Raw genomic sequence first — 25,709 nt, forward strand, 5'->3', positions numbered from 1 at the left:
TCCTGCTTCTTCCTGATGTTGCTTAATTACTAATAGTGATCATTAATTTCCATTGCAAAATCGAGTGTCAAAGCAACATGCAAAGTGAGTTTAACATTGTTTAACGTTGTTTAATGCAATCAGCAAGCAGTCAGAACTGCAGCATCACTCCCAATCATGAGTAAGGGGAGAGGGGGGGGGGGGGGAGGTTTCGCCAGAGTTAGAGAATGTCACAACTCGCAATGAGAGGAGGGGGAGGTTTCTTTCTTATCTTTGGCGCACGCCCCCAGCCAGTGTAAAATACCCGGTAACCTGAGACCTCTCGTGGCTTATTGCTTAAGTTTACCATCGTGTGTGCGTGTGCGTGTGCGTGTGTGTGTGTGTGTGTGCGTGTGTGTGTGCGTGTGTGTGTGTGTGTGTGCGTGTGTGTGTGTGTGTGTGTGTGTGTGTGTGTGTGTGTGTGTGTGTGTGTGTGTGTGTGTGTGTGTGTGTGTGTGTGTGTGTGTGTGTGTGTGTGTGTGTGTGTGTGTGTGTGTGTGTGTGTGTGAGTGTGAGAGAGCGTGTGGGTGGGGTTTCGCATAGTAGGCCTATCGGGTCTGAGGCTGAGCACTTTACATTTGGTTTAAAACACAGAACACTGCAGTTGACCATTTAGATTGTGGACAGCTAGTTGGACACAGACAACTGACTGACCACTATCTGGACTCCATTTATATCCTCGTCTGGAAGAAATCCTATACAGATTAATATCGGGTAAGTGTTTTTTATCACTTTGGAACTGTGCCGTTTTTACAGTGGCAGAAATAATCTGGCTCTATATGGGCTCTATGCAGCCTGATACCTTTGACTATATAGAAGTGTCTATTTGTACGTCTCAAATGCTTTGATGAATTGAACATGGTGGACCCTCTTAATTGTAAACAAGTGTAATGCTTAATTGGGTCGTCCACTCACAGTTAACAGTCTTTGTATTGAGTTTGTGCTTGAAATGTACTGTAATTCTGCAAACTGTAAAAAAAAAAAAAACTTCCGCGTTCGTCGGAAGCCACTATAATTCAACTGTCAACGTACGGTCATGATTTTGTAAATTGTAGGAATACATTTCAGTTCTTTAAACCACACTATTTAATTTGATAATGTGATGGCGTAGTTTGTCATAGTTTGTATTATTTGTGTTGCGACGTTGACATGACGAAATTAGTTAGAAACGTCTTAAATCTCCCGTTATCGGTGTTGCCATGTCCGCTTGTTATAAGCGACTTTGGTCTTGTTTTTCAGTAAAGTTGCTTGAAAATATTGACAGTATTGCAGGTTGTGTTTTTTTGGGCTTGTTTCTAAAGTGTAGTTGCTTATTTAGGCTTGTTCCCTGATGTTGTTTAAACCTGTGATTCTGCTCAAACATTGACATAAAGCCAAGGACCCCCATGTATTTGTGCACACGGACCCCCATCTGAAAGTTGTGCCATTTTTCTTTTTTTTCTTTAAAATTTTTTATCCCACGATTTTGTAACCCAGTTTTCTTTTCACCCAGTGCCAATTATCTAATGTAATCCTGGGCGCTACACTTCCTCTGCCAACCTGGGGGGGCAGCGGACTGACCTCATGCCTCCTTCTATGCATGAGGAGTCCAAGCTGCTTCTTTTCACCTGACAGATGAGAATTTCCCCGGCCGGACGTAGCGCGTGGAAGGGACACGTTATTCCGACCAGTTCCTTTCCCCTCCATCAGGCGCCCGGCTGTCCAGTGGGAGGTAGTTTTAGAGACCAGGATTACGGCATGTTTTTGTGAGGGTATCTACCCTAGGGGACACGGGGAGAACATGCAAACTCCACACAGAAAGGCCCTATCGCCAACCCCCGCCTCGGGTATGGGCACTGATGACGCGGAGGAGGGAACACGCCGCCAGTGCCCACAGCGTCCCCAGCGGGAATCGAACCCAGGACCTTCTAGCTGTGAGGCGACAGCACTACCAACTGTGCCACCGTGCCCCATTGTGCCATTTTTTTATTTGTATAAAACAAAAACTATTTTGGAAAACATCTGATCTACAAGCTCACAGCGACACATTGTGAGCTTATAGATCTGCTATTCTCAAGTAGCTGCCGATGTATAGTATATAATTAACCTCGCATCACCAGGCTTTCCACCGCCTCGGAGGAAAGCCTGGTCTCTGTTTCAAAAGTCAGTATGATCCGCGCTGGGGCCGGATGATGTGGTTACGTCATGTTGTAGTATTGTTTTGTAGTCGCCAGACAGGATGAACAGGTGAAATGGTGCCCAGGCTAGTATATAATAGACAGTACAGCTCATTTGTGGAGTGGCTTATTTTCATAGACCTGATTGCTTATTGCTCTCACACAATCTGGCAACACCGGTTGCTACACTGCTGTGTGTAACAGCTGGAGGCGAGAGGAAGCTGTTGCCACAGCTTCCTCAAAAACTATTATTTCTCTCAAACAATGTGGCCCACATTGTTTGAGAGAAATAATAGTTTTTGTTTTATACAAATAAAAACCTGGCACAGAACATTCTTCAGATCCGTGTGCACAAATACATGGGGGTCCTTCACCAAGGGGCCAGCTAGGCACTCCAACGTTGAAGCACTGGGCCCTAGTGGTAAGAGGAAGGACTGCAGGCGGACCGTCGCGGACCCGTGGATTCATGACGAGGAAACCCCCGTGCAGCATCTGGGCTTTAACATTGTGCGCTCGGTTGCACTTCCGCATTGAATCGGCGAAAAAAGGGGGAAACAGACGGTCCTTCCGGGTGCTTAAAACGCCACTGAGCAACTTCCACTGACATGAACATGAATAGCAACTTTACTGAAAAACAAGTTACAAAACTCACATTTAAGACATGTTTAACCCATTTAGGCCTGACCTCTGCAGAATTTAAAAAGAAATCTTCGAAATCCTCCAGTTTTCTGAAACAAATATTTTCATGATTTAAAAAAACAAAAAACAGACCTATGAGCTTGTAGATCTGCTATGTTTCAATAGCTAAATTATAACATAATGTTTAAAACACCAAAAGGGGTTCCCGCCCAAAATGGGTCCCATTTAAATCGAAATTTAAAATAAATCTTCAAAATCCTGACGGTTTTCTGAAAAACCTCATGTTTCTGTATCAGTGGTTCAATATATATTAGGGCTGTCAAATGATTAAAATTTTTAATTGCGAACGCAGTGAGCCACTTACTATGAGACCCTGCTGCTCATGTCTGTGTATGTGTGTGTCTGTCCCGCTGTGACACCACCCGCCCGCCACCAGAGGGCGCAGCTGTAGCACACACACACACACACACACACACACACACACACACACAGGGCGCAGCTGTAGCACACACACACACACACACACACACACACACACACACACACACACAACCACACACACACACACGAGCGTTCGCTTCCCGCGTTTGCGCGTCTTACTTGTCAGATTAATCACAGCTTAAAAATTAATTTAATCATGATTAATCACCATTCGAACTATGTCCAAAATATGCCATGTTTTCCTGTTTATTGTTGTGGAAATGGAAATATAAATGACAGAAAGCGGATATACATTCGTTTTTGAATGTTTTTTGTTTTCTAATGCATTTAGTATAGACGTGATGTGATGTGAGCATCTGTAGGCCTAGCCTACACTTTGAGTTAAATCAACACTGGCTTTTGGCCATGTAGACTGCGGTCCCCCAGGAGGGGATTTAATTTGGGGGTCCTTGAAATTAAATTAGCTGAGAAGCAATGGGTTAAACTGTAGACTATAGTTAATTGAAATTCACAAAATACAATAATGGCACATAAGCATTTTTGGAAACAGGGCTTGGTTTAGAAAAGCCTATATTTTGCGCTAAAGTAATTATTGAATAACATATAAATGTAGGTTTTAAGGCTAGAATGGCATTGTAGTGGACTGTAGTGAGAGGCGATATTGTCTCTCCTTCATTGCGGGACTGCAGGACTAGTCTGGAGATAGTTAGTCGTGAATCAGCTTCAGTCAGTGTTTTGGTTCGTAACTGCCCAGCTAGCAAGTCATGGCGCGCCGCGGACGTGAGGCGGTCCCCGCGCCCCGCGGATCGTGTCCTCCGCCGGGCGCGTGACGCGACGTGGGCAAGTCGTTCATGATCAGCGGAGTTGTGCATTATCTCCGCTGTGCACAGCAGCACAGGGGAACTGTCTTTAATATATCCATGGTCGTTTTCAGTTGCTTTCCATGTGCGACACAAAAGTACCATGTGTTTGTTTTGGTAATAGCCTACTGCAGGCGCAGCCATGCTGATTCACGTAATCGCGTAGCCGTAGGACAAAACGAAACCAGCCGGACAAACATTAATGGCATTTTCAAAATATCCACAAGTTGCGACGGACCCGAGTGATTCTTGCAGCGCGCTGATAGCTAACACTAGTAGTGTGTGTGTGTGTGTGTGTGTGTGTGTGTGTGTGTGTGTGTGTGTGTGTCAGTGTGTGTGTGTGTGTGTGTGACTGACTGTGTGTGTGTGTGTGTGTGTGTGTGTGCAGTGTAGCCTAATGGGGCTTTGCTAGGCAGACAAAGTAACGCAACAGAGTTACAGAATCAAACCACTTTGCAACCAAACTACAATACACAAGCTATCTCTCTGGTGTTGTTCAATCATGACTGTGTGCTACACAGTGACAGATTTGTTATGCTCTGGACGTTCCTGAGCCGCGCGCACGGGCGCATGTTAGGGGGAACACTAACATGCGTTAATTGCGTTAAATATTTTAACGCAATTAATTAACGCAATTGATTAATGCCATTAACGCGTTATTTTTGACAGCCTTAATATATATATATATATATAATACATATATATACTGTATCAGTGGTTCAGTATTTCATGTCAAGGACCCCAAAAAATATATGTATGCCTCCGCCCCCCCCATCTGAAAATATGTTGTTCCAGGGACCCTCCAGAAGCAAAAAACATTTGGTGCCACATTTGAGCTCACTATGAGCTCCGTCTCGGGCATCAGACCGTACTAAGTATATATAGTACGGTCTGATATATATATATATATATATATATATATATATATATATATATATATATATATATACTTAGTACAACCTGTTAACTGCGACCTCCGGTTGCAATAAGGCCTGCGGGTCCAGTTACAGTTCAATAAGGGTCCAGTTACAGTTCAATAAGGGTCCAGTTACAGTTCAATAAGGGCCCAGTTACAGTTCAATAAGGGCCCAGTTACAGTTCAATAAGGGCCCAGTTACAGTTCAATAAGGGTCCAGTTACAGTTCAATAAGGGTCCAGTTACAGTTCAATAAGGGTCCAGTTACAGTTCAATAAGGGCCCAGTTACAGTTCAATAAGGGCCCAGTTACAGTTCAATAAGGGTCCAGTTACAGTTCAATAAGGGTCCAGTTACAGTTCAATAAGGGTCCAGTTACAGTTCAATAAGGGTCCAGTTACAGTTCAATAAGGGTCCAGTTACAGTTCAATAAGGGCCCAGTTACAGTTCAATAAGGGCCCAGTTACAGTTCAATAAGGGTCCAGTTACAGTTCAATAAGGGCCCAGTTACAGTTCAATAAGGGCCTTCGGCTCGGGCCGACGAGGCTGCGTCGTATTGATGTGGAGCAAATTCCCCTACATGTTGGAACATGAACATCTTCTTGTGACAACAATATAAGTTGGAAACCGGCTGTGTGTGTGCGCGCCGTGCGGGCGTGTCCGCACATTGTGTATATACAGCAAACATTGACTGTTGTCTGGTGTTTTGTGACTATGTGATCCTGACAGGTTTAATACAGAGCAGAGATGAGTCACCGTGAGGAGGAGGGAGCTGACAAACATCTCATCCACAGAGCAGAGATGAGTCACCGTGAGGAGGAGGGAGCTGACAAACATCTCATCCACAGAGCAGAGATGAGTCACCGTGAGGAGGAGGGAGATGACAAACATCTCGTCCACAGAGCAGAGATGAGACGCCATGAGGAGGAGGGAGCTGACAAACATCTCGTCCACAGAGCAGAGATGAGACGCCATGAGGAGGAGGGAGCTGACAAACATCTCGTCCACAGAGCAGAGATGAGACGCCGTGAGGAGGAGGGAGCTGACAAACATCTCGTCCACAGACCAGTGTCTCCAACAACCAGCTACATGTCTGTGAAGAGTGACTCGTCTGACTTCAGTAATGAACCTGGACCTCCTGATGCCAAGTATGTGAATGCACCTATAAATACACTATAATACGTGTACAGTATTTGTGTAAATTATTTGTGTACATTATGCAACATATATATTATATATATATGTTTAAAATATCACCTGTTATTGTACTGTATATTTAGTAAGATTGTATGGTTTCTATTATTTTATTGATATTTTATTTAATTTACTTGTCATGCAATGGCAAGAGACGAAACAAAAAACTCTTTAGAAACCCTTTAACTAACTTTTTCATTCACACAAACATTTTCTATGATTCCAGAAGTCTGTACCAGAGAGCAGAGTCTCCAACTCCCAGCCTTCTGTCTGTGAAGAGTGACTTTTCTAAAGACATTCCTCTTAACTTCAGTGATGAATCTGGACCTCCTGATACACAGTATGTCAATCCTCCTATACAATATATACACTATAACACTATACAATATATACACTATAACACTATACAATATATACACTATAACACTACTGTACAATATATACACTATGGTCCTCATTCACACAAACATTTATGTTATTCCAGACGTCTGTACCACAGAGCAGAGTCTCCAACTCCCAGCCTTCTGTCTATGAAGAGTGACTTTTCTAAAGACATTCCTCTTAACTTCAGTGATGAATCTGGACCTCCTGATACACAGTATGTCAATCCTGTACAATACACACACTATAACACTATACAATATACACTATAACAATAATAACACACTACAACTAGCCTAGGGATAGAAAAACCGTTTAGCTGACATTATCTGGTTAATTATCAGCCACATATCCAACCCAATATATAAATGTAATAATGAATCAATCAATCAATCAATGATGGATTTTGGGATCTACATAGGAACCAGGTGGCTCCAATGAGGATGTAAATATGTAATCATGTCCACAGAGAGAGGCGTGGTGAGACTGAGCAGAACCCTGGACTGAAGACACCCAGTCAAACCACACCTGGACTGAAGACACCCAGTCAAACCACACCTGGACTGAAGACACCCAGTCAAACCACACCTGGACTGAAGACACCCAATCAAACCACACCTGGACTGAAGACACCCAGTCAAACCACACCTGGACTGAAGACACCCAGTCAAACCACACCTGGACTGAAGACACCCAGTCAAACCACACCTGGACTGAAGACACCCAAAAAGGAAAGGAAAGGTACTATGTTTACCCAGGGTAACTGGACTAAGCTCAAGAACTTGTTTACAGCCAGGCCCAGTCAAACCACACCTAGACTGAAGACACGCGGTCAAACCACACCTGGACTGAAGACACCCAGTCAAACCACACCTGGACTGAAGACACCCAGTCAAACCACACCTGGACTGAAGACACCCAGTCAAACCACACCTGGACTGAAGACACCCAGTCAAACCACACCTGGACAAAGTAAGAATCTGCACTCATTGAAAATGCATAGTATAGAGGCAAGCTTAAATTATATACTTGGCCTCTCGGCTGGGCACATGCAAGAACTGTTTTTGACGCGTATGTAATATATTGTCCAGGCATTGACTGCTGTAGGGTGAGGTTCCCATTTATTATACACATTGTCATTTTGTAATACAGCAGTTTTAGTTATGCAAATACAATGATACGGTAAAAACCGTGTGATCATAGCCTGTTGTGCCCATACCTAACCAAACCATTCAACCTGGCTTGTTGCACCTGTGTTCTCATAAGTCACTCCTGTGTGACACACACCCCCCATGGTGAACCCGCCCATCAAACGGGTTAAAGGTACACACAGGCAGAAATGGCTCCTTCACCCCGGCCCCTAATTGTGAATATGATGAGCAATTATCCAAGGGAGCCATAGTTCAATATTAAGTCATGAATTATTGCAGTGCTTCTTGAAGCAGGAAGAGCTTGGATATGGGCCGCTCCAACTGCCCTGTCCTTGTCGTCAACTGTACTGAACGTACAAATCCTTTCCTGTCCGGGAAGGTCCTGGTCACCTTTCCCATGATCCACAAGGAGCATTTTGATCCATGACAACAACAATGTCCCCTGTCATGTAACTCCCATGTGAGGCTTCGTCCACTTTTGTCGTTCCTGCAGTAGCGGCAAGTACTCCCTTGTCCTTGCTAGTTGTGTGACTGTCAGTTCTTGATCTCCAGGATGGAGGGGTTGTGGTCCAGGATATTCAGGATGATCTTGGCTATGTACTGCCGCAGACGGAAATTGATTTCTTCCTGCTCCTTCAGGGCATCCATTAACTGGTCTCTGGAGGCATTGTTTATCTCAGCAGCCAGAGACTGGGCCTTAGTCTGTGTGGCAAAAAGGTTCTTGGCTTCATAAAGACTTCAAAAAGGTTCTTGGCTTCATAAAGACTCAGGCTGAGGATCCGACCGTTCAACTTGTCCTTCTGTTCCCTCAACTTCTGATTCTCCCGTTTGAGTCTCTTCACCTCGTGCTCCAGTTCCATCTCCCTGGTCCTGTAGGTGATGTCGGACAGGCTGGAGGAGGAGCTGCGACCGTCGGGCTTCTCCGTATCCAGCTTGAACAGCTGGAGGTGCTCCAGCTCCCGACGCAGATCCTCGATCACCTCCTGCATTGCCTCCTTCTCCTTCTGTAACTGCTGCCTGTTTTGTCTCAGTTTGTCCATCATTTTCCTGTAGAGGTCCATCTCATCCTTCAGACGCAGACTTGTGTCCTCCAGCTTGTCCGTCATCCTCTGTTTCTCCTCGTCCAGGTTTTCCGTCTGTTCATTGAGCCGGCACATGTTCATGGACATGTCCCTGTTGTCGTCCTCCACCTGCTGAAGTCGGTTGGTTAGCAGCTCTATCTGTGTGTTCTTGTCCCTCTCCATCTTGCAGGGGCGACTGTGGCTCAGGAGGTAGAGCAGGTCGTCCAATGATCCATGGGTCGGCGGTTCGAATCCCGGCTCCTCCTGTCTACATGTCGAGGTGTCCTTGGGCAAGACACTGAACCCCAAATTGCTCCCGATGTGCTGGTTGGTACATTGCATGACTTCCGCCGCAATCGGTGTATGAATGGGTGAATGTAATGCACAATCTATGTAAAGCGCCTTGGATAAAGGCGCTATATAAATGCACCATTTACCATTTACCATTTGCTGTAAGCCTCTCGGTGACGTCTCAGCTCCTCTCCCATGCTCTGCTCCGAATGGGACTCCTGCTCTTTGAGCAGCTCCTCCAGCTCGACAATAGAGATCCTGTTGGCATATATGGTTGTACTGTTTCTCTGGCAACCATTGTTGCCCCTCAAAGGGCCGTTGATGACCCACCCCAATAGGGTCCTCACTGCATAGGGTCCGTCACCAGAGCTATTTATTACTTCCCAGGGTTCCATGAGTTTTGACGCATTCGTCCCGATCAACATTTCAATGTCAGCGTCTAATTCTGGGATTTTGACGGCCTTTAGATCTTCCCATTTGTCGATATCTTTCTGTGTGGGGATATTACTCCTTGAAACGGGGATAGTATGATGAGTGAACATCTCTGGGAGCTCCACAAATTGGTTGCCATCCAACCTGGACACCTCCAGTCCTGTAAAGATTTCACTTTTAACAGCACTATCCTGGCCCATCGTGCGCAGTAGGATGTTGGTTTTTGTACCCTGCAGATTCAATTTTTCCATGAGGTGATTTGTGCAAAAGGTTGCTGTACTTCCAGGATCCAAGAAAGCATACACCTTATCTCAAGCAGCACCTTATCTCCCTTCTTAGATTTTATCTGCACAGGCACAATAGAAAGTGTGCTGTCTTGGTCTCCGGCCCCAGTACAACCATATGCTTGGAGGGAGACAATTGCGCTACTAACTGGTCTTTCCTGTGTCTCGTCTCTGTGGATATGCAGAATCGTTGGATGTTTTAAATTACACTCGTCACAAGTCATACGACCTCTACATTGTATATTTCTATGTCCTGCCTTCAGGCATCCAAAGCAAATTCCTTTTACTTTCAGAAATTCTATTTTCTCCCTTTGAGAAATTGCATTCAGTGTTGAACACCGGAATAATGGATGTCTCTCTTCACAGTACAGACAGGATTCTGAAGGTGGCTCCTGTGATGTTATGGACTCAGGGGTTGCAGTATGGTTGGTAGCTGTGATTGTTGTTGCAAAACTGCTTTCATTGATGTAACTCCTGGGTAGCTGTCTGCTTCGGGTTAGTGTCTGTTGTGAGGTGCTTGGTCGTGCATCTGAAATATCTCCAAAAAGGGGATGCGTCAAGACTCTTACTTGGTTCTCCAGAAATGTTACCATGTCGGGAAATGTGGCCCTGTAGCCTCGTTGGTCCTGAATCGCACAAGCCTGAGACCTCCATCTTTCCCGCAGCTTATATGGAAATTTCAGCATGACCTGCCTCATGTTTGATGAGATGTCCATCTCCTCCATATATTGGATCTCCATCATAGCATTGCAGCACCCTCTTAAGAACAATGCGAATTCCTGCAGTGTTTTAATATCCTCAGCTTTAATAGGGGGCCATCCAAAAGCTTTATCCATATAGGCTGTGGCTATTCCATATTCATTGCCAAAGTGCTCTTTCAACAGTGCCTTTGCTCTTTCATAGCCTTCTTGTGGGAGCATATGTAGGCAGCTCCTGACCAGCTCTCTGGGCTGCCCCCTGGTGTACTGCTCCAAGTAATATAGACAGTCTTGGTAACTGCTTGCCTTTGCTTCGACACAATGTTCAAAGGTCCTGATAAATGAAGTACACTGTAATGGATCACCATCAAACACGGCTATGTCTCTTTGTGGTAGAGTGGATGCCATTTGTTGTTGTACCAGCAGTGTAGTTATTTCATTTTGGCGTTTCATGATTCCACAAAGAGTCTCCGGGTCAACTGAGTTTTGTAATGACTGTACTGGTGTTTGGTTTTGTGCAGACAGGGACCTGTTTATGGGTTGTTGCTGTACATGAGGTTCTGAAATTGTATTGACATTCTGAATGATGTTCCTTGGGGTGATTGTTAGCAATGGTCCAATGTTTGGTTGCAGTTGTCTGACAGTGGGACGTTTTGCACTTTGAGGGTCCATAGTATGATAACCTTTGACCTTTGGTCGAACATCAGGGGCGGATGGAATAGGTGGTGCTGTTGAGCCTTGGGCGTCCATCTTCGGCACAAACTCATGTGCTTGTGGGTTAAATGCAAGACCTTGCCCTTTAAACCCTTTGCTCACATAAGAGTTCATTCCATTTGAAGGGGCCTTTCCTCCTTCATCACTGCCCTCCAACACAGAGACCATTGCATCAGCAGCTGCTATTTGCATATTGAGGTCCAATTGCTCCTTGCTTTTCCTCAATTTTTCCTCTTGTGCCTCTATTTCGTGTCTCTTTTGCAGAGCAGCCACCTTTAGACATACATTAGACACACTGTCCTCAGGATTAATGTCATCTTGACACTGTACATGTTCACCCCAATCATCATTTGCATTATCATATTCATCATCCTCATTTGAAAAACAATTTTCCTGTAACCATTGTGATGTGTCTTTAATGAACGTGTTACTCTTTGTCATCACTGAATGGAGCCATGCATTTTGTTTACTTTGCTCCCCCTCAGGCATAGGAAACTCAGTGAACAGTGTGTTGTGCTGTTCTTCAGCCTTTTCAAATAGGGTTTTGATCCTTCTCAGATTTTGATTGACAGCAGAGACATTTTCCTTTGAAGCCATGAGAGCAATGGTTTGTGTCTTTAGTTTGTTTGCCTGTTTAACCTTTCCATTCCTTTCCATTTGAAGCCGTTCCATTGTCATTTGGATTCCTTTCAAAGTTGGCGTTCTCACCCTTTTTTCAATGTCAGAACCCACTTGTATTTCTGCAGACCCGGTTTGTTTGGTACTGCTCATTTGCATTTCTGCAGACCCGGTTTGTTTGGTACTGCTCATTTGCATTTCTGCAGACCCGGTTTGTTTGGTACTGCTCATTTTCAACCAAGTGAACCAACAATAAATCAGTGCATAAATTCGTTTTTACCAAAAAATAAAATACACATTCATTTGCAACCAACAATAAGAGCGTATTAAATGCAACCATGAACAATAAGACCCAAACAGTGCATTCGTTTGCAACCAATGATAAGACCTTTAAACAGTGTAGTTTCGTTTGCAAACAACAATAAGACGTTACGCAGTGTTTTCATTTGCAACCAAACAATAAGAACCAGTTAGGCATGTGTGTGTGTGCGGATATTGTGCAAATATGCTGCGTTAGTGCGTTGTGCCGTTGTCAGAGACACGCACTCTTGTGCTATCCTGGCGTCTTGGTGTGCGCGTGTATGGCAGAAGGGGGGGGGGGGGGGGGGGGTGTTGTTTGTTCATCAAACAGCGGCTGTGATCCAAGTCATTTTACGGCGCGATGCCGCTCCAAACAAAAACAAATGTGTGAGTGAATATGCACTAACCAGCGATAGCCTGCAGCATGTTGCATGTGTCGGCGATCAGTGCGCTCCGTTTCTTTCATCTCTGATGAGCGAAGTGTTGAAGTTGTCCAGTCCAGTTCGGGAACGATCCAAAGCTCTTCTTCCATCCAGCGTTGTTGTTGTTGTTCGGCAGTCGTGAGCAGGATCTCCAAATCAGAATCTCCAGATGAGATGACATGAGCCAGGATCGATTGTCTTCCTTTGTCCACAAGATCGGGTTTTTACTTGTATAGAGGCAAGCTTAAACTATATACTTGGCCTCTCGGCTGGGCACATGCAAGAACTGTTTTTGACGCGTATGTAATATATTGTCCAGGCATTGACTGCTGTAGGGTGAGGTTCCCATTTATTATACACATTGTCATTTTGTAATACAGCAGTTTTAGTTATGCAAATACAATGATACGGTAAAAACCGTGTGATCATAGCCTGTTGTGCCCATACCTAACCAAACCATTCAACCTGGCTTGTTGCACCTGTGTTCTCATAAGTCACTCCTGTGTGACACACACCCCCCATGGTGAACCCGCCCATCAAACGGGTTAAAGGCACACACAGGCAGAAATGGCTCCTTCACATAGTCAGACTAATGTGACCAAATTTGACTGTAATTTTCGTTTTTTCATGTCATATGAAAGCAGGGAATCATAGCTTCAAGTTGACATATTGGTTGTTCAGTTTGACCAACCAGTTTTGGAGATATGGTTTATAGAGTAATGTTTTGCAGAGAAACAGCGAGTTGAGAAAACAGGCTTGAAAGGTTCACTCCTGGTGTCTCTACCATTACACCTAGCTACATGTTTAAGCATTTATTTCATATCTTCTGTGGACTAACATTACACCTAGCTACATGTTTAAGCATTTATTTCATATTTACATGTCTTCTGTGGCCTCTAACATTACACCTAGCTACATGTTTAAGCATTTATTTCATAATTATTTACATGTCTTCTGTGGTAAATGGTAAATGGTAAATGGTGCATTTATATAGCGCCTTTATCCAAGGCGCTTTACAGAGATTGTGCATTACATTCACCCATTCATACACCGATGGCAGCGGAAACCATGCAAGGCACCAACTAGCACATCGGGAGCAATTTGGGGTTCAGTGTCTTGCTCAAGGACACTTCGACAGTAACTCTGGGGGAGCCCGGGTTCGAACTGGCAACCTTACGGTTACCATCCAGGCACTCTACCCCTGAGCCACCGCCGCCGCCGTGGTCTCTAACATTACACCTAGCTACATGTTTAAGCATTTATTTCATATTTACATGTCTTCTGTGGCCTCTAACATTACACCTAGCTACATGTTTAAGCATTTATTTCATATTTGCATGTCTTCCGTGGTCTCTAACATTACACCTAGCTACATGTTTAAGCATTTATTTCATATTTACATGTATTCTGTGGACTCTAAGGCTCTCATTTATCAACCGAGCGTACGCCAAAATATGGGTGCACGCCGAAATTACTGACATTTTCGGCATTTACCATTTCCGCCAAAGCTTGAAATTGAACTTGACAAAGTTCAAAACTCACGTCTGGTCGGGAGCTGTCATACGCTTTGTCCTCACCTGTTTTCTGTCGTAGAACAGCGGAGCAGCATTGTTTGACCAGCTGAGAGGCTGTCACAGGCATCTAAACATATCTTTTCACTAATAATAGCCTACATAGTATATTTTGTAAAGGCATGTCATATGAAATTGGTAGGATATTACCAAGTGTGCAAGCTTATTAAAATCGGGCAATTAAAAACAATGCTTTAAGCCATTTAAATAGTGTTTTGCATGAGCGCATACCGGCAGCCCCCCGACCCCCCCCCCCCTCCCCTCCTAACTTAATTCCATGACTGGATCGAGAGTCATTTGCAGTGCTGCAGCTTTAGATTTTCTTTTTGCAGATAAGTAAGCCTGGGACCGAGGCTATGCAGCTATAGTCAAGTCTAACTGCAATCTACAGCCATGTCTTTCTCGCGTCACGTCTCGTCCTTTTAATTAAGGATAAAACCGACGCGCTCGAATGCCAATAAATGTGACATATGCCGACAGTGTCGAGGCAGCGCAAAGTGGGGACGCTTCTTTTCTTTGTGTCATATGGAAACTCACGGGTTACCGCCAACTTCACTTTGTGAAGTTAGGCTGCGCAGGGAGGCAATCTAATATACAGTGAGTAATGTCATAAACGTGCATGCAGGTCAGTGACAGAGACAGACAGAACAGGAGCGGAGGAAAACAGCATTTGTCACGGGCAAACTCATTCCAATGACGTCGTGAGCAATGTTATTTAATTAATGCTTCACATAATCCAACCCCTTCTCAACCCCAACTCGTCTTTTTATGCAGGGCTGTCAGGGTACCCTTATCGTCTTACATCTGACGGTAAGGATCTGCTTAGTTAGACGAGTTGGGGCCTCGGGGTAAATGTGTCAAGTCACGTGACCACTGGCATTCTTGCGCTGCCTACGAATATATAATATAATATAGCTACTTTCTAATAGTTCCTGCGTTATAAATCCCGTTTTGATTATTTCCCTAGTGAGAATAAATTTGATCCCTTCCATCTACTTTCTGGAAATGCATAATGAACGGCGCTGACTTACGTTAATATATTAATATATAGCCTATGATTAAAATATATGGTTGTAATTCCCCCGCAAGTAAGGTATACCTAATTCGAGATATTTAATACCTAATTTGAGTTATTTAATGCAATATATCGGTTCTCTTTATTGTTTTTTTTTTTTTTTTTGCCCGCCACGGTGCAGTTTGTATATCCTAGTAGTACACATCTCAAAGTAAATTGTGTGCTTTCGTAGTGTAGTGGATGGTGCGCAAGCCCCTGGATTTATTGCACCTTGTAGCAGCAAGTTCAAACCCAGCTCAAGACAAACTATATGAACTTACAATTTACTTTCTTATGTTGTGTAAGGAGTTTATTGATAGTTTTGTTTTACTCAATACAAAGACTTAATAATAATAATAATTATAAACTTTATTTATAGAGCGCTTTTCAGAACAAAATTCACAAAGTGCTTTATATTGCATATAAAATACAGTACAATAGAGGTAGTTTATGGGATAAATCAACAACAAAACATCGTTAAATCATTGAACGGACAATAAAAAAATAACATAACACCACATAATAAACAATAAACAGGCTATCTATGGGAAATCGTTAATCGTGCACATGGTAGCTCCAGGTGTACAGTGGGATATCCAGACAGTCGATTCAGACAGTCGATCGATCCAGACAGTCGATTGATCGATCCAGACAGTCGATTGATCGATTCAGACAGTCGATTGATTGATCCAACCATTAGCACATGAAATTAATTCATTTATGACTTTTGCTGCAACAGATATTCAGGGTTTTTTCATAACTATACTATTTGTCCCTGTAATACTTCACTCCATCACTGACTGTTATGAATTGAACATGGACCCTATTGTGAACAAGTGTAATTCTTTATGGTGTCGTCCATGGTTAACAGTTTTGTATCCAGTTGTGCTTGAAATGTACTGCAATTCTCCAATCAGTTAATAAATACTTCAATCAAAACTGCAGACATGTCGGTGACAAATTGTTGACAACCAGTGTTGGGCAGTAGCCTAATATATTGTACTTTATGTTCCCCAGTAACTAGTAGTGTAACTTTACTTATTACAATTGCCTAAACAGCAATATCACTTATCCAAGTAATGCTGCATTACTGCATCTTCTCTACATGGTTTGTATATGGCCACCCTTCCATCCAGCTGCGTAGGAGCCCAGTGTCTTATCACATGCTCAAAACAGATATACAAGCTAACATGATGCATGTCCACAAGTAGTATTTACTATATAATCATAATATAATCATTTGAGTGCCCTCAAGGTCGTTGATACAAGCTGCTTCCACTGGTATGTTGCTCAAAAGATCAGTCAGTCTTGTGTGCCTACTCAGAACATCTGGAAATGTGAGTGGTCTTGTTCCTCTTTGAAGGGCATGGTAGTCTAGTCTCCACAGAAGAATACAAAATGACTTGGTCTTTTGCTGTGACAATGTCTAGAGATGTCTTCTTTGTGTCACAACTGAGATCTATAATGTAATTGATCTTGATACCATATTACTTGTATATACTCAACACTGGTGACAACACTGAATTATATAAGAGGACTTCTGCTCTTAGCATTGAAACATTATTCCATTATTGATACAGCACCTTCACCTTACCAATAAGGCAACCAAAAGGCTGTGACGGTCTTATGCTTGGTGACCACCATGTATATAAAGCTGCTTGTAGTATATAAAATAGCACAACTTTCATATAAGAAATTCTAAATAGACTGCATATGTAGGAAACTATTCTGAAGTAAATGTCAGGTCAATTATAAATAGGCAAAGAAGGAAATTGTAATAAACAATTTATTAAAACAATAAATGAAAAAGAAATAAACAATCATTTGTTTTGGAATCCCTCGGCTGGCTCCCAGGTGTCCTCCCATTCCTTTCCACTGTAAAACATCCATGAATGCACACAACTGTTAAAATCATTTCTTATAGTTGTACCACAAGATTATTTATAGAAACACATTTGAAAACTTCCAAAGCTGAACAAAACCCTGAGATCTTACCATGATGTGCAAGGGTGCCAGACTACGAGAGCCATCTCTCCAGTCTACAGACGGCCACACAAACAGACAGAAATAAGTGTTAGCCAGTTCAGCAGCCACTGGTAAATCCAGTACTATTCGACACAGTCAAATGAAACAGCTTACCTCTGTTTTCTTTGTGTCCTTGACATGGTCCCATTTAAAAATCTTCATTCTCTTACAGATTTTGCAGCCTAAAAAGATGCAAAAATGGAAAACAGAAGGAGAAAAAAAAGAATAAGATTTAGACAAAGACAAGGGTTTGATATCTTCCAGGTGAGTTTTATCTCATGAAACAAGATAAAGCAAATTATAGTCAGTTAGCAATCCATTGTTTTTCATGATCCCTTGAAATAAAAGGGATTCTGGAAAGCTCAATCTGAGCTATGCAATCTTTTTCATAGTTCATAGTTCTTTGAATGTGTCCATGCACACCAAAAGATAACTCACCAACTCACTCGAGTTGAAGAGCAAGGTGGTGTCTTTCAGTTTCCAGATCCTAATTTTTGGGAACCGTGTGCAAATAAAACTTATATTTCCATTTGTGTTCATATTCATTTTCAGGGTGTACCGGTAGTCCAAACTATTGTTAATGAAAAAAATAATGTTGCCCAACCCTGTCATGTATTGAAGTGCCTGTAAAGTATCTGAATCTTATTCAGAGCCTTTACATGTCTGTTTACTGTATAATTTAACAGCAGGCACAAAACAGACGAAAAAATGCAGCTGAAAATAATGAGAATAAGGCTAGGTACACACTGCAAGTCCGCATGTAATCATTCGGTATGCAGTTCATACACTTGATTGAAATCGACTGTCAAATCGTTGTGTCCGATCAGCCGATAAGGGATCACACCGCAAGATATTTCACTAGGACTATGATTAATCTCCAACATGTTTATCGCAGTCTGAATGGCTTAACAGGATAAATTATGTCAGCTGCCAGGTTTATTCTTAACTTTTAAAGCTCTTCATGGTGTACCAGTGCTTAACCTGATGTCTTCAGGTTTCTAAAAGTGGTTGCTTGCTCTGGGTGGATCTTTGTTGGTTGTAAAGTGTCTTGAGACAACTCGTTGTGATTTGACACTATAATAAAATTGAATTGAATTGTACAGAGTTTGACAACCTGATGCCTTCAGGCAGACTTCAAATATCTGAAAAACCAACATACTCTGCTTCTTTTTCCTCTGCTGCTGTCCAGAGGAAGTGGGTCTAATATTAAACCACAATTATAACAGATAACCCTAATTTAAGGTGCTTGTCAGTCAAATGTAAGCGTTATTCATAGTCTGATTTATCTGTGACGCAGTGAAGAGCAAACCACCGCTCTCTCCAGCCCTTCTGTTTTTACTCACCACCGCTTCACATTATTACAGCTCCGGTGGTCACCTCACCACCGAAAATCCAGACTATGAATAGGCCTTTAGAATTAATTTCAAAGCTTACTTTTTCCACTTTTAAAGCTGGTCTGGCACCCAACTAACCTCATAATTCAAGTATGTGCCAGTCTTAACCTGATGTCTTAGGTGACCAGAACTTTATCCTATCAATACAAAGACTGACAGTCTGCCTGAAGACAGGTTGTCAAACTGTTCAACTACAACAACAACATACCCTGCTTCTTTCGCTTGCATGCAGAAGTTGGTCTGGGAGGGTCCGGTGGGAGCTCTGAAGAGACACCTGTTAGAAACAGAATGTGTGCAAACTTAAATTCCAGTGACCTATAATTATGTTAATTTATTTATTATTTTCCAATGAGGGGAGGGGACTTTGTCTTGCACATGTAGTGTCAATACTTGAAATATATCCAACGGATACTCAATTCTTTAATCCCAGAAATAAGTGTTAGCAAATATTGTGACAAACATTGGTCACCTGCATGTCTGTATTCTGTCTGTATTCATAGGGAAAGACAAGGTTCCCTTTGAAAGTGGTGTTTATTCATGTTGAACATGACCCACGTGTCCATTCAGAATAATGCACACTGCACAAAATAAGCTTATATTCTGGAAAAACAAAGTGTTGCTATGAGACGGCGGTAGCTCCCGGCATGAAAGATACAGTATAACAAAGTATAGGTTATACCAGGTGTAAATTGGTTAAAAGAACATAATACAATACATATCAACTTGCCAACCGTGAAAATGTTATGAATGCTAATGAGGCTAGATGGAGTTTGATCACTGTCAAGCTGTCATTGTGGCAACAGTCTGCTGGTCATGTTAAAGAGTTGGTTTGCTTCTTAGACCATACATGAGGACACCGAGTCAAGGTGGCAGACTTACAAACTCAGTAATCACTTTTAAATGTCTTTCATAGGTACTTAGACATACCCTTCTGTGCTCTGGTTGCAGAGGGTCTTGGTTAAGACAAGGTTAAGAAAAAATATGTTAAGGCTCTCTTTATGCCAGACCAGCTTTAAAAGTTAATAGATACAAAACTGACCTCATCATTCAATTATGTGCCAGTCTTAACCTGATGTCTTAAGTGACCAGACCTTTCTCCCATCAATACTAAGGGCCGATTCATACTCCTATTTTAGAGCCGAAAAAAAAGTCGGTTCGGCTCTGTAGAGCCTACAATGTGACGTCATTTGAGGTTCGGGGGGGCGGGTACCGTCCTAAAGTCGTCTCTTCGGTGCTACTGAAAATTTCTGACAAGCCGAAATCATTTCGGCACTACAGCGCCGAAACAGTAGTAAAGTGAGTTGTCAAACTCAGTAACTCAATTTCTTGAAAAACAACATACCCCGCTTCTTTCTCTGGTTGCGTCCAGAGGTGCTTGGTCTGGGAGGGTCCGGTGGGAGCTCTGAAGGGACGCCTGTTAGTATCAGAATTTGAGCAAACTTAAATTACCTATAATTATGTTATTTTTTAATTATTTTCCAATGAGGGGACTTTGTCTTGCACATGTAGTGTCAATACTTAACAGTGAAATATATCATAAGATAAACACAATTCTTCCCACTAATCGTTAACAAATATTGTGACAACCATTGGTCACCTGCATGTCTGTACTGGAAACTGGAAAGGTGGGCACCTCAATGGTAAATTGGTTATTTATTAAAACATGTAAAAATAAGCTTTGGAATAATGGCCTGAATCATATTTCAAACCACTTATTATACGTTTTATGTCATAATAAGTGTTTATGACGTAAAATGTGTCAGTCAAATTTGGAATCAATTTTAAGGTTCGCTTTGTTAAACACAAGTTCTTCATGGGTCTCGCACCCAGGAGACCAGAAGACCTCAGGTTGTGAAGCTTGGTAACAGCTTTTAAATCTCTTAAAAACCATACCCTTTGCTGCTGTTCAGCTACAGCACTAGTGGGCCTGGTAGAAGGTGGGCCTTTTTAAGACTGCACAAGCTAATTATAGCTGCACAAGCCTTACAATGTGGGAAATGAGTATTACTTACTGGAAGGTACAGTGTTTTCTCCCTCAGCTGTCATCCGCCATCCTTCTAAATAGTTTTTTAAATTAAATGGTGCAGATGGACCAGGGACATCTGAAATGTAGTATTGTATGCATTCAGTTTTATTACAATGATATTGCATTATATTTATAGTATAATCTTTTATAGGATAATCATTTATTAGATAATAAATACAATAATCATACTGTATTTATGAGCATTGTATGTCTGTCCTGTTTGTTGTTGTGGCAGAGCTGTGTCACGTATTTTGCCTCTTGTCTTGGCCAGTTCAGTTTACTACAGGGGCCGCCAAATCAAGTTTGAAAGGAATATTTTTACATTAACCACTTGAACCATTCCATATTCAACACTATTCACCTTCACCCGCCGAGGCTGGATGCGCTGAGGCTGGAGGCACCGAGGCTGGGGGCGCCGAGGCTGGGGGCGCCGAGGCTGGGGGCGCCGAGGCTGGAGGTGCGACAGCCTCGGCACCTCCAGAGTCCAGACCCGGCGTGTGCATCACCTCCTGTCCCAGGGTGGTCGCCTCCAGGCCCTGCGTGTGGCCCTGGGGGCGCTCCAGGCCCTGCGTGTGGCCCTGGGGGCGCTCCAGGCCCTGCGTGTGGCCCTGGGGGCGCTCCAGGCCCTGCGTCTGCATCGCCGGATATGGATTCCGGATTGGGGGGAGGAGGAGGAGGAGAGGAGAGGGAGGCAGATGTTTCTGCATGCTGGAACCGTTGAGAATCTGAAATACATATCAGCAATCAGCATATCATTTTGACACTTCATTTTGACTTACAAATGTGAGATTGACATGAACTTGTCAATCGGGTCACTGGTCACATTTGTATAGTGCAAAGAGAACAATGTAGTGTCTAACAACATGCCATCTAAAGGATATTCTGCATATTTTGTGATGAAAGAAAATCAAAAATCATGAGGAAAAAGGAACACAAGGGTGATACAGGGAGCATGACATGCTAGGGGGTGAGGTGGAGTCTGAAAGGTCTGTGCTAGTGGCTTAGGTGGAGTGTGAAAGGGTGAGTTTTCAGGCTACGGAAAAAAATGGAGCAAGTCTGCAGTTCTGACTGCAATTTGGAGTTTATTTCACAGTTTGAGTCTGGGGTGTGTGGATGGTTGTGCAGGGTGTTTTAGGGGTCAGTCAGCAGCATTCCTGTGTTAGGAATGCTAAGATCTAAGTGACCAGGAAGGCTAGTAGTGATGTCTTGAAGTTAGGGGGGTGCCATGCCTTTAGTTGCTTTGTAAGCCAGCATCAGTGTTCTAGTAATGGGTGAGGCCAGAAGCCAATGAAGGAAGTGTTAAGGGGATGTTAACATTTGGGGTGAGGGTGACCCGGTGACTGACATTTTATGAATCCTTTAGAGGGGCTTCAGTGAGCATTTCAACGATTTACAAGACAACAGTGTAAATCTACATTTTTGGTGTGACACAGTCGTACATGGGGCATACATTTTACAACACACTTCAGACAAAAGTTCAGCTAGGTAGATAGCATGCACTTGTCGCCCATTAACTTGTATAACACCTGATTTAGCCAAAACATATCCCAATTACAGCACACTACAAACTCCAAAGCATTGCCTTACTTTTAACAGTGTGCTCGTACAGCTTTGTCATCTTCTCAAGGAAGATTTTGAGCGGCCCGGACCCGTCAGGGCACAGATGGGTAATGGTCTCCGCCACAATGGTGTCTGACCCCTTATTTTGCCTCCCAATTAGCAAAATTGGGTTATAGCCCAATACATGAAGCTTCCGAATCTGCATACAGAAATACACAAAATATTAACAGATACAATTGTACATTGACAGGCAAGGCAGCCTGTGTGATGAATGCCAAGGACACATATTGATAAGCCATTACCTTGCACAGAGCATCTTAACTGGTCAAAACTGTTCTGTAGAACATGAGTCTAGAATTGATGCGATACATATTTAAAAAAGTATTACATTAACCACTTGAAACCTAGCCTCCCGATTCTGGGGTGGGCTACATTCACCACAAATAACCGATCTCCAAGCTCACAACACATCGCAGCGCAACACGTGAGCTTCTAGATCAGCTACTTTTGGCAAATAGTTTGTGTAGAGAAGTGGTTTAAAAACAGTGGTCCATGGACCACCAGTGGTCCTTCAGGGGGTTCCAGGTGGTCCCCAGCTAAATGGACAGTTGTGTGTAACTCCTTAGTGTAAAATTAAACCGAATTCAACCTTATTTGGCTATTTAGGATGTAAGTGATAAAATGAAAATAGTATATTACATGAAACGTAAAGGATAATGTATTAAAGAAAAGTAAAAGTTTCATCTGCAACGCAAAATTATGTAGTGGTCGTCCCTGCTTCATCTCTCTCTCAGTTAAGGGGTAATTGACCTTGAAGACCTCTGCTCAAGGATGCTCCTATAGAACGTAGGTACCCGAGGAAAGATAATGTACTGCAGCATTCATTGGGCAACCTTTTATCAACACCACTAGTCTGTCATATAGAACATGCTCATTAAGAGACTACCTGACAATATACAGTTATACACCCACTCTAAAATAAATGAACCAAAAAAGGAAGCACATACCATTAGCTGGGCAGAGCCCAAACTCTGCTCTCATTGCCGTGTTTTTTTATTTTGGACCCATAGTCCTTGTTTTTTAATTGGCCTTCTTTTACTAAGAAAGCCTTCCTTTTAAGAAGGCTTAAAAAGCATGTTCCACAGGCCTTTTTTGCGGCATTATTTTCTGCCCCACAGTGGGGACAGCTCCGCTTCTTGGGTTTGGTCATCTTCTAGGGAGAAAATGCATGAAACAAAAATATATTAGTTAGACACATACATGAGCTCAGTTCTGCTTAATTCATGCTCGTCGTATTATGGCATACTAGAACACTGGCCGTTAAACTCAGTCAACCCGGGCGTACAGCTGGCGCCTGGTGGAACTGCTCAGCCTGGTATTCCTAAAACGTAGCCCAAGTAAACGATGCTTAAACCTACCTTATGCCTAACCTTAACCTCAGTAAAACTATGTCTAACCTTATTTCTAACCTGAGGCTCAGTTAAACAGTGCCAAAATCTAACCCTATTACTCAACTATGCCTACCCCATGCCAAAACTTATTTCTAACCTTATTTCCAGTAAATCAAATGCAGTAATACAACAACCACTCTGGTGTTGCTTACTAAAGAATTGCATACATTCTAAAGAACAATCTCACCAAGTCTGTGGGGGGGGGGGGGAGAGAGAGAGAGAGAGAGAGAGAGAGAGAGAGAGAGAGAGAGAGAGAGAGAGAGAGAGAGAGAGAGAGAGAGAGAGAGAGAGAGAGACAGAGAGACAGAGAGACAGAGAGAGACACAGACACAGACACACACAATGAATTAATTCAAACTAATAATCTCCCTACGGTCATTCTGTAGCGTAGGGAGAGGGTACATATGGGGCTATAGTGAATGATATGAGGTTATTATGAGCCTTTTCCTAGATTCAACTTTAGCTTGGAAATCTCTAAAATTCAACACTGTTGAATGTCTGTTCAACTAGGTAAGAGTGCAGGCCATACACAATTGTACATGCATACACAATTCAGCATCTTAAAACCTATTTTCAATGTATCCCCAAAGTCGAGTCCACCACACCAAACGCAACTAGTTTCTTCCAACATGTTCACTTAACAGGCAGCATACATGTATTCATCATCTCTAATGTAAAAAACAGACAAAGTAAATGCACTAAATATCATCTTACCTCCAACGTAGTTCCAAGTAACTTCTTCTTTATTCTTTCTCACTTCTTTCTTTCTTCCTATACTTTCTTCCTCCACTCGCTGCTCTGTAGTCTGTGATTAGTGTGGAAAGGGCTACCAGACTAGTTTATTGTGTTAGTATGAACCGCTTCCCAATTGGCTAATCAGTCAATTGGCAATATTGTCTCTCTCTCTCTCTCTCTCTCGTGTGTGTGTGTGTGTGTGTGTGTGTGTGTGTGTGTGTGTGTGTGTGTGTGTGTGTGTGTGTGTGTGTGTGTGCGTGCGTGTGTGTGTGTGTGTGTGTGTGTGTGTGTGTGTGTGTGTGTGTGTGTGTGTGTCACTCAATAACTCAATACCTCAATGTTACTGTTAATGCATTTATGATTATATGTCAAACATATTATCACACACACACACACACACACACACACACACACACACACACACACACACACACACACAGACAGACAGACAGACAGACAGACAGACAGACAGACAGACAGACAGACAGACAGACAGACAGACAGACAGACAGACAGACAGACAGACACACACTGACCAAAAAAGGTCATTTTGGGGCATAGAAAGTACCCATTCAAGGACGCCCACATTGTTGTGGTATACTGTATATCAATTTGGTGTCCATTGACATGAAAATGTTTGAGAACCACTGCTGTAAATACTGAGGAGGTGCCCACATTTTAGCATAACCTAGATATATGGTCCAGTTCTCCACCAAGGACCCCTGAGAGTCAAGGGACCAGGGTCCCTGGGTCCCAGCCCCACTGGCTCATTGGGTAATCCATCTGTCTAGTCTTGTGTTCGGATAGTGCTCTTGATATTTACATTGGTTGAATTGCAATAAGCCTAACTGTCGGACCTGCAGTTTGCTCCTTTGTGTGAGAATGGTTTAGCCCTGTCATAGCCCTACAAACTGACTTCCAGCTTGCTATGCATATTTCTGAAAAAGATTCCATGAAGGTGGCATGAGGGTCTGGACCCATGAGGATCTGTGCTCATAGCCTGCACCCTGCACCATGCAGCTCATCGGCGTTCACCAGAGAACACCACATTTTGCAGACCTAGACCATTGGCACCTTAAGCTTGTTCTTTTCACAGATCAGGTTTACATGACCAAATGTGACAGGCGTGAAAGAGTCTGGTGTGACTTGTTTGTCAAATTGGCAGTGTTGATTGATGGCCTGGGCAGTGGGCACGGTTGCACAGACCTCCACATGTTATAGCGAGCAGTACCCTGACTGTTGTTGGGCGCAACACAGGCTAGCAGGGAATTGCACCAGTGTAAGTTAGCACAATCACTACGGAGTTTCAGAGTAAATT

At 43.0% G+C, this 25,709-nt stretch overlaps 1 protein-coding gene across 1 annotated transcript in view; it reads left to right on the forward strand.

Annotated features, from left to right (window-relative positions):
* Nucleotides 1–7,490: 7,490 nt before the first annotated feature.
* The window catches only part of LOC310873381 (protein NLRC3-like), a gene marked incomplete at its 3' end in the record, with an annotated part of 132,925 nt that continues 114,706 nt past the window's right edge, over nucleotides 7,491–25,709 (forward strand). Inside the window, exon 1 of the mRNA XM_083785751.1 lies at nucleotides 7,491–7,576. The remainder of the gene's footprint in view (nucleotides 7,577–25,709) is intronic.

This window comes from Protomyctophum parallelum, assembly GCF_964188405.1.
Source record: "Protomyctophum parallelum genome assembly, chromosome: 1".
Lineage (NCBI taxonomy): Eukaryota > Metazoa > Chordata > Actinopteri > Myctophiformes > Myctophidae > Protomyctophum > Protomyctophum parallelum.